The sequence below is a fragment of the Triticum urartu genome, chromosome 4 (assembly GCF_003073215.2).
Source record: "Triticum urartu cultivar G1812 chromosome 4, Tu2.1, whole genome shotgun sequence".
Lineage (NCBI taxonomy): Eukaryota > Viridiplantae > Streptophyta > Magnoliopsida > Poales > Poaceae > Triticum > Triticum urartu.
The window spans coordinates 601,812,068-601,821,791 of record NC_053025.1 but is presented as its reverse complement, the minus strand read 5'-3'; positions in this window follow the sequence as shown (position 1 = coordinate 601,821,791).

The following is a 9,724-nucleotide window of genomic DNA, read 5'->3' as shown; positions in this document are numbered from 1 at the left end:
AGCTGAATGATCGTTTGCCAAAATTAGGAGCCACCAATCCACTGAGCAAACACTAATGGCTGGCCGCGCAAATATTTTGGGCGGATAATATCAAGCCAGAGTCTCGCCTCCCTAGAGGTGATCCGCATAGCCATTTGGATAAGAGGGCTATGTTCATCCTTTTGGATGAGATAACCCCAATGCCCCTTGGTCCTTGGGTTTGCAGATATCGGACCATTTCACCATATGGTACTTCTGCTTGTCACCTTTGCCCGCCCAGAATAAGTGAGATAGATACTTGGCGATGTCATGGTGCAGGGATTCATTCAAACTATAGAATCCCATGAGATACATCAGTAAACTCGACAGCGAGGAATTAATCAGAATGACCGGGCTACCTTGGAGAGCCATTGACCCTGCCATGGCTCGACCTGATATTGGACCTTGGTCACTGTTGGCTGAAGGTCCTTCTCAAGTATTCGTGAGTCACTAACCGGCATGCCAAGATATGTTGTCCAGAAGGACCTAAGCTGACAGTTAAGCTGGTTTGCGATCTAACGCTTCTCGCTGTCAGAGTAGCCTAATACCATCACTTCACTCTTGGAGAAGTTGATCGTCAGACCGGGTATCTCTTAAGCGTAGTAAAAGGAACTTGAGGTGCTAAATGTCCTCGTCAGAACCCTCAACCATCAAGATCGTGTCGTCGGCATATTGCAGGTGGGTAATCCCTCATGAGCCCAGGAGATGAGGGCATACCCCCCCCCCAGATATGACCGGCCCTCTTCGCCATGTCTAATATGCCTGCTATGGTGTCCACCACTAGGTTGAATAAGAAGGGGAAGTGGGCTCCCCTGACAAACTCCTTGAGCCGTCTGGAAGTAAGGACCCACTTCCCCATTGATATTGACGGCTAAATGACCACTCATCACCAGCTGCATCACCCTAGCGATCCAATGTGGATCGAAGCCCTTCCTAATCAGAACTTCCCGAAGGAAGGACTAATGAACGGTGTTGTGAGACTTGTGAAAGTCAATCTTGAAAAAAAATTCTTTGAGGTGTCTCCTCTTAACCTCATGGATAACCTCATGCAGAACCAGGATCCCATCAAGAATGAACCGACCCTTAATGAAAGCGGTCTGATTCAGATGGGTAATCCATGGTGCAATCAGGGCCTCCCTAATGGTCATTGCTCCTATCTTCGACTACTTGTTGTCCAGCATCAGCTTCCGCTACTCCTCTCTCTCTCTCTCCGACTAATTGTTGTTGCTAATCTGCTATACACACACATACACCCTATGAACACACATACACACATTCTATCCCTTTGAGCACCTATGAGGTATTGAGTATAAATGAATATAGTTGGAAAGCTTAAAATAAATACAGAAAAATGTGAGCACAGTGCCTTCGGTGCACTGGTTTCATCGAAAAAACCTAATCATCCGAGAGCTAAGTTCACAAATCTTGATAATATTTGATTAAAAGGTAAACAAAGTAGTGATTTCAGCCACGAGCAGATGGCTTGTTTCCTTCATGGAAAAAAAAGATGGCTTGTTTCCATTTCCTTGAGAGTCTGATGCCTCGAATGGACAGATAAGGGCATCTCCAATGGCAACCCGCAGAAAGCCTTCCGCATTCGTCCGCGGACAGGGGACCAGTCCACGGACACAGATGCGGGAGGCAGCCATCCAACGCTAGCCGCATACATTTTCACAACAACTGAAACCAATCGGACAAAATTCATGCAAACAAGGCCGGATTTCATGCAAGCATGATGGATTTCATATAAAAAATATGGATTTAAATATAAACATGACGGATTCCAGTACATTTACACCAATCGTGCTAGCTCGGCTCTGAAGGTATAATTAATACCTAATCTAAACCTCCGCCCATGGATCCCTTTGTCTTCCTCATGTCTGGCGGCCCGATCACCGGACTCCCGGGACCCTCGGAGGTATATGCTTCAGCGCAAAGGATGGCTCACTTCCCTGCCACTCATTGGAGTGAAACCCCCAGCTTATGCTTCAGCGGGAGGGGAAGGCGACGCCTCCACTTCCCTGAAGCCCATGTGGGATCAATTGAGGTCCTCGAAAGAGAAGAATCGGGCAAGACAACGATAGTGTACACCGGTGTCGCCTAGGCGGTGGCCTTCGTGGGACCCAAGCGGCGGCGAACCCCCGTGTTCTACTTATCCTCGATGATTGCGGTGGGCGCGAAGGCGCTGGCCACCGACTCATTGCTCTCCGCGCACCCAGCTTCTGCCTCTGCTTGCATGACACGGTTGCACGCACGGGAGGTGTGGTCATCGACGGCAGCGATGACGCCAGTCCCACCGTGCTCCCCGCCATGCTGACGTCGAGCAACTGGCCACTCCTCATCGAGTCAGTCTAGAGCGGTGAGTTGCTGAACCACGCGGCGACTTGGAGCGGCAACTTGCTTCGTCGGGTGAAGCTCGGGAGGTGGGTCAACGAGCGGCCTCGCTCGTATTCGACCGGCTCGGCGGGCCACCCAACCGGTTTGTATGCCGGAGAACTGATCTTTGGAAGCCATCAGAAGAGTGGTGGGGAAGGAGTTTGGGGGAGTAGGAGAGGGGTCTGGTTCTTGCCCGGTGTCTGTCCCTAGTTTAAATAGAGGGCGGACAATAGGAGCTCGGTCGGCGTTCCGTTTAATGCTGACCAGCTCATGAACGGACGTGTGGTCAGAGTAGGTTTCTCGGCTTCCACACAGGATTAATGGAGGTGTATGAATGCAGCGAGGAGGCGTGTTCAGCCGGGCGTGCAGCGGGTGGCACCCTAGGCCGGCACGCCGCTTCAATGGCGTAGGCAGTGAGAGGTCGTGTCCGCCCTGAGTCGTCTTTAATGCGGAGCGACGCGCTCTACACCGGCATGAATGCGGGCAAGTGACGTTGGGCGGGAGCGCGTGGGAGGGTGGAGGGCTTTTTGATGGCCAAGGATGTCAGAAGCGCGCTTGAGAACGGTCCGGACTCTTGCAAATCTCCCCACTTTTATCTTTGATTTGTGAGAGAAATTGCATCCAGACCGCTCCACAGGCCGATATAGATTGGCATTGGAGCTTCCGCAGTTCGAACAACGCCGTCCCAAGGAGGTTTGCGGGTCCAAGATGCCGTAAGGCTTTGTTACAGCGGTTGGTTCATCAGTGAAACATATGCGACGGCACGTGGCGTCCGCCCGACCCGGCCGACGCCTGCGCTGGAGAGCAGGTGGCTGCCTCAAATAGCTTCCCAAAAGAAAGCACCAGTCTATCGACGTCCCTTCTACTTCCTCTCCTTCCTGCACCCGCTGCTGCTCTTTCCACAGCCATGGCCACAGGCGCAAAGCTCTGGTCGAGGAGGTTGAAGCCCAAGACCACCCTTCGAGCTCCCCCGCACTAGATCCGGGGTATTGGCGTGCCGGGGAGGTGATCTCTGGTGCGAGGAACGGATCATTGAAACATCGACGGTAAGCTCCAAGAATTCCCACTCTTTAATTTCATTCTTTTAGTGGCGTTTTGTTGACGCGGTGCCCTCTTTTTCCCATTCATAATCCTTGATTTGTTCTCGCCTCTCTTGGATTGGTTGTAGTAGCGGCCACCACCAATTTGGCCGGTTCCACGGTTTCAATCGTGGCGATGCAACACCGTATGGTAAATGTTTCACGAAAAAACCGGATAAAAACACCGTGCCTCTTTCATAACATGCTCCTGACTCGTTTTCTTGTCTGGTATTTTTTTTTAAAGTTCGTCAAAATCTATCAAGATGGCATCTAGTTTTGAAGCTCGACGTGAAGAATTCAATGATTAAAACGTTTGAAATTTGGATGTATGGTTTAAGAGATAAAACATTCTAAATAAGCGGACGTACGAAAAAAAAACTCCCAGGTTGCGTCAGATGGCGCGTATGCAGTGTGTCACTTGTCGCAACAAGATAAGAGTCATCTTAGAAAGGGATACTTCTTAATTAGCGATTTCATCTAAAGCATGGATTAGGAGCTCCCGGCGCATATTTCCTATTTGACATGATCTGCGTCAATTAGTCGGCGTGCCGCACAGGCATCGACCGAGACGGCCCGGCCCAATTAAAAGCCAGGCGTGCGTTGCTATGAGTCCTGGTTTTGGGAAGGGAGCGCCTAACGGGCGCTTTAAGCGCTGGTTCTGCATCCTGGCGCACATGCGCCTGAGCTCGTGGGCCGGCCCAACAACTAGACAAATATCGTTGATTGGTTCCATCGATCGTGTTTCCTCGTTCGGTCCAAAGCGGTGATTGGTCGTGGTTGACCAGTTGACTGATCAATCATTGACTTTAAAAAACAAAAGAAAAAATACATGAAAAAATCGAAAAAAGCAGCGCATTATAAAAAGGACATGAATTTCAAAAGGTTCACAAATTTAAAAAACAGTTCGTCGAATTTGGAAAAGTTCATCGGATTTGAAAAAAGGTTCATCAGATTTGAAAAAAGTTCATCGGATTTGAAAAAAGGTTCACCGCATTTGAAAAAAGTTCATTGAATTTGAAAATAAGTTCATCACATTTGAAAAAAGTAAATCGAATTTGAAAAAAATTCACCACATTTGAAAAAAGTTCATCAGATTTGAAAAAAAGAACACCGCATTCGAAAAAAAGTTCATAAAATTTGAAAAAAGTTCATCACATTTGGAAAAAGTTCATCGAATTTGACAAAAAAGTTCATCACATTTGAAAAAAGTTCATCAAATTTGAAAAAAAGTTCGCCGCATTCAAAAAAAGTTCATAAAATTTGAAAAAGTTCATCACATTTTAAAAAAGTTCATCGGATTTGAAAAAAAGTTAATCAAATTTCAAAAAAGGTTCACGAATTCGAAACGCAAAATCATGTATTATAAAAAAACGTTTAGCAATAAAAAAGTAAAATGGAAATGAATAAAAATGAAAAAAGGAACAAAACTGTTCCAGCAAGAAAAGAGAACAAAAGAAGTAAAAAGCTATAACTACACATGTAAAAGGCTGGTAGTTGGTTGGTTACGGTAGCGACCGTTTAACCTGGTGATCCTTTGTTCGAGCCACGACATGTACATGTGTTGTTTTTTCTTTCTTTAAAGCAGAAAAAAAATGTTTGAACGTGGGCCGGCCCAGCGCGGACAAGGGGGTGTGCGCCCTGTACCGCTAAGCCTATAACGGGCGCAGTGGGCGCCGTTTAGGAATTGCCTTTTGGGAACGTGCTGGGAAGTTCCAGCCGGTTTTCCTAGTTTTGGGATTTTTTCTGTTTCTGTCTTTGCTGTTCTCATTTTTTTTCCTGTTTCTTTTTGGTTTTCCCACCTTTTTTGTTTATCTTTTTATGTTCCTTTCATTTTTCATTATTCAATTTTTCTTCTTTATTTTACATCTTTTTACTTTATTTTAATTTTCCAAGATTATTTTTCATTTTCAACCAATGCCCAGAAATTTTAAAATGTATGCACTTTTTATATTTCGTAAATGTTTTTAAAAAATGTTTCTGTTTTGAAACTTTGTTCAGAAATTCCAAGAAAGTTAGGATTTCAAATATTTGTTCGCTTCTTATAAAAAAATGTTCCAAAAATTTATATATAGAATTTGAAATTTTAAAATGTTCACGTTTTTAAAGAATCAAAAAATGTTCCTAGTTACAAAATTAGTTCATAAATTTTAAAAAATGTTCATATTCCCAAACAATTTTTAAAAAAGTGTGCCCAGTTTCAAATTTCGTGCACAAGGAAACATGACAATTTTTGCAAGTTTAAAAATGTTCAGGAATTAAATGTTCCGGATTTGCAATTTTGTGAAAATGTTCGTGTTTTCAAATTTTGTTCGCAAATTATTATTTTCCATATTTTGGAAATTTTGTTAATAATTTCGAAAAATGTTCATGCGTTGTATATGATGTTTGCATATTTTCAAAAAGTGTTCTTAATTTCAAAAAATATACTTTTTAAATGTTGTTCCTTTTTCATTTCTGTTGAGAATCCCAACACACCCGCCAGTGGTTGTTACTCCTGACGGGATCTAGACTGCCCCACAGATCAATACTAATCTTTTCTGCGCACTTTGTCCCCACCTCGGTCGTCACCTCGGTCGTGGCCTCTGGCAAACATACGATGATCCTGTCATTTTGCAATCGCGTCCTCTTTTATATATACATAAGACAGGGTATTATTTACCCTTGTTCTCCTCGAGCTGCCTCTTGGCAAGGCCGAGCTCTTTCTTGGACCCCTCGAGGTCCTGCTTCAATACGGCGACCTCCACAGTTAGTGCAGTGCACGCCAGCAGCGAAGCTTGCACATGCATATTGACATACTTATATTAGACTCCTGCGATATTATTTGATCCTCTGTTCGGCTTTTCTTTGTGAACACCGAACAAAGCATCAGGGGCTACTGTCTATGCGATAATATTTCTACTATATTTTAAAACACTTACCTCGAAGCCTGTTAGAAGGCTGGCACAGGCTTCGGTCAATCCGCTCTTGGCGGACTGAAAGTTCTGGATCACCGCACTCATGATAATGAGGTGCTCCTCGTCGATGGAAGCATTGCGAAGCGCTTCCAGCAGATTGTCCGGTGCCTCTGGATGGACAGAGGTCACCGGCACGGGCGTCTTGCCCCTCTTAGAAGGAGGCCGCCTGCCCGAGCCCGGTACCGCTGGAGGGTCCAGCACGGTGTTCGGTTGAGGGCCGAACTCGGAGCTCTCGGGGGTCCCGTCCCCGCGGCTCCCAAAATCCGGAAGGTCGCCTTGAGGCGCCTCCAGGACTGTCTCCCCTCGATCCGGTGCCTCTTGAGACAACACCTCGGCGTCGTCGGCAGGATGAGGGGAGGTGGCGGTCGGGACTGGATCGTATCAATGTCCGACAAGCCCAAGGAGTCGTCCGATGATACATCGATACTGGCTCGTGGCGGCCTGCATAATTGCGTTCGGCGTTAGGGAAAGCAGTGCGACAAAGGAATCCTAGGAGTTACTCTGGTATCCGAATACTTACGATCTCCCCGGGGGCTTGACCCTGGGCAACCACTCGTCTTCGCCTTCATCGGCGGCGGTGGAACTATCCAGAAGGAGAGTCCTTCCCTTCTTGGACCCTCCGGCCTCCCCGGTTGGGGCGGCCTTCCTTTTCTTGTCTCCCCCAGTCGGTGGGGGAGCATCTTCTTCTTCCTCTTCCTCGTCTTCAGGGGAAGAGTGCGCCACAGAGTCATCAGACGGTGAGTCCGACGGTGAGTCCGACGACGCCTGGCATCGGGAACTCTTTCAGGTTCCCTTGGCCTTCTTGGTCTTCTCCGGCACCGTATACGGGGCCGGAGTCAACATCTTCGCTAGAAGAGCGTCTGCGGGGCCTTCGGGCAGAGGAGCCGGACAGTCGATCTGTCCGGCCATCTTCTGCCAGTCCTGTCAAAGGTATGGGAGTTTAGATCCCGCACAGAGCCAATCTATATAAAATAAGTATCCTATGAAAGGTAAAGCAGCTTACCGCACTGGCTTGGCGCTTCGCGCTGAATCCGTGATCATCAGTAATAGGGGAGGGGGACCTCGGCACTTTTGAACAGCACCCTCCAGGCGTCTTCATGAGTCGTGTCAAAGAGCCTGTTCAGAGTTCGGTGCTGCGCCGGATTGAACTCCCACAAGTTGAACTCCCGTTGTTGGCACGGGAGTATCCGGCGGATGATCATAACTTGGACTATGTTGACAAGCTTGAGCTTCTTATCCACCATGTTTTGAATACATGTTTGGAATCCGGTCAGCTCTATCGAATTACCCCAGGACAGGCCCTTCTCTTTCCAGGAGGTGAGCCGCGTGGGGATGCCAGATCGAAACTCGGGGGCCGCTGCCCATGCAGGGTCGCGCGGCTCGGTGATATAGAACCACCCCGATTGCCACCCCTTTATGGTTTCCACAAAGGAGCCCTCGAGCCATGTTATGTTGGGCATCTTGCCCACCATGGCGCCTCTGCACTGCGCCTGACAGCCACCCACCACCTTCGGCTTGACATTGAAGGTCTTCAGCCATAAGCTGAAGTGGGGCTTGATGCGGAGGAAGGCCTCACACACGACGATAAACGCCGAGATGTTGAGGACGAAGTTCGGGGCCAGATCGTGGAAATCCAGGCCGTAATAGAACATGAGCCCCCGGACGAATGGATGGAGAGGGAATCCCAGTCCACGGAGGAAATGGGTGAGGAATACTACCCTCTCATGGGGCCTGGGGGTGGGGATGAGCTGCCCCTCATCTGGGAGCCGGTGCGCGATGTCGTCGGGCAGGTATCCGGCTCTCCTCAGTTTCTTGATGTCTCCCTCCGTGACGGAGGAGACCATTCATTTGCCTCCCGCTCCGGACATGGTTGGAGAAGGTTGAGATGGAAGTGCGGACTTGGGCGCTAGAGCTCGAGTGTGCAAAAACAGATGAGCAAAGGAGGAATAAGGCGTGGATAGAAAGGGGAATCCTTATCCCTTTATATGGGCGGACGAAACTAAGCATCTCCACTTGCCTGGTAAAACTCGCTTATCCCCCAAGCGCCGCAATTGATGGCGCGGTTGGGTTACCCACGCCCGTATTGATGAGAATCCTATAATAAGGGGACACGATCTCTGCTTTGACAAGACGTGTCGAAAAACAGCCTCGCGTTATGTGCGGGGCTGGTTAAAAGAAACGGTTCGAATAATCACCGGGCCATGACGTAACGTCATGCTGCCAAAACAAGCCAGCAAATTAGATCTGCGAAAATATTATTCTCTCTACGGTGGAATGTGGAACTTATTTTGTAGGGTCGGACACTATCCTCGTATTCAAATTCTTCTGTGATGTATTCGGAGAAGGAACCCGCCTTGCAATGCCGAAGACAATACTGCGCGTCAGACTCATCCTCATTAAAGCCCGGTTCAGGGGCTACTGAGGGAGTCCTGGATTAGGGGGTCTCCGGACAGCCGGACTATCTCCATTGGCCGGACTGTTAGACTATGAAGATACAAGATTGAAGACTTCGTCTCGTGTCCGGATGGGACTCTACTTGGCGTGGAAGGCAAGCTAGGCAATACGGATATGGATATCTCCCCCTTTGTAACCGACCTTGTGTAACCCTAACCCTCTCCGGTGTCTATATAAACTGAAGGGTTTTAGTCCGTAGGACAACAACCATACCATACAATCATACCATAGGCTAGCTTCTAGGGTTTAGCCTCTCTGATCTCGTGGTAGATCTACTCTTGTACTACCCATATCATCAATATTAATCAAGCAGGACGTAGGGTTTTACCTCCATCAAGAGGGCCCGAACCTGGGTAAAACATCGTGTCCCCTGCCTTCTGTTACCATCCGGCCTAGACGCACAGTTCGGGACCCCCTACCCGAGATCCGCCGGTTTTGACACCGACACCTACTATACCCCCGTCCTGGTTTATAAGTAGGATTTAACTAATAAAATATGAATGCATGTCGCCAAAGATTATATCGTTGGAGCCGTATTTGAACATAGTTTCCAGCTATACAATTTTTGTAACATGCATTAATACTTTTTTGGTTAAATTTAAGGTTATATACCAGCAAGCATTTGTCCGCAACACACACGGCTTATTCCAGCACAAACAGCTCGGATGGATCAAATGTATGCCACGTATCGCACACGCAACTCTAATCTGATTCGTGCTTGATGTCTCCGACATCGCTCACACAGTTCATCTTATTTGCCACGTATCACTGTGCTGGCCTCTGCTTGCGTCCCTCGGCAAGCTCTGCTCGCCGTTAGGCGCCGCAGCGAGATGTGCTCGCCAT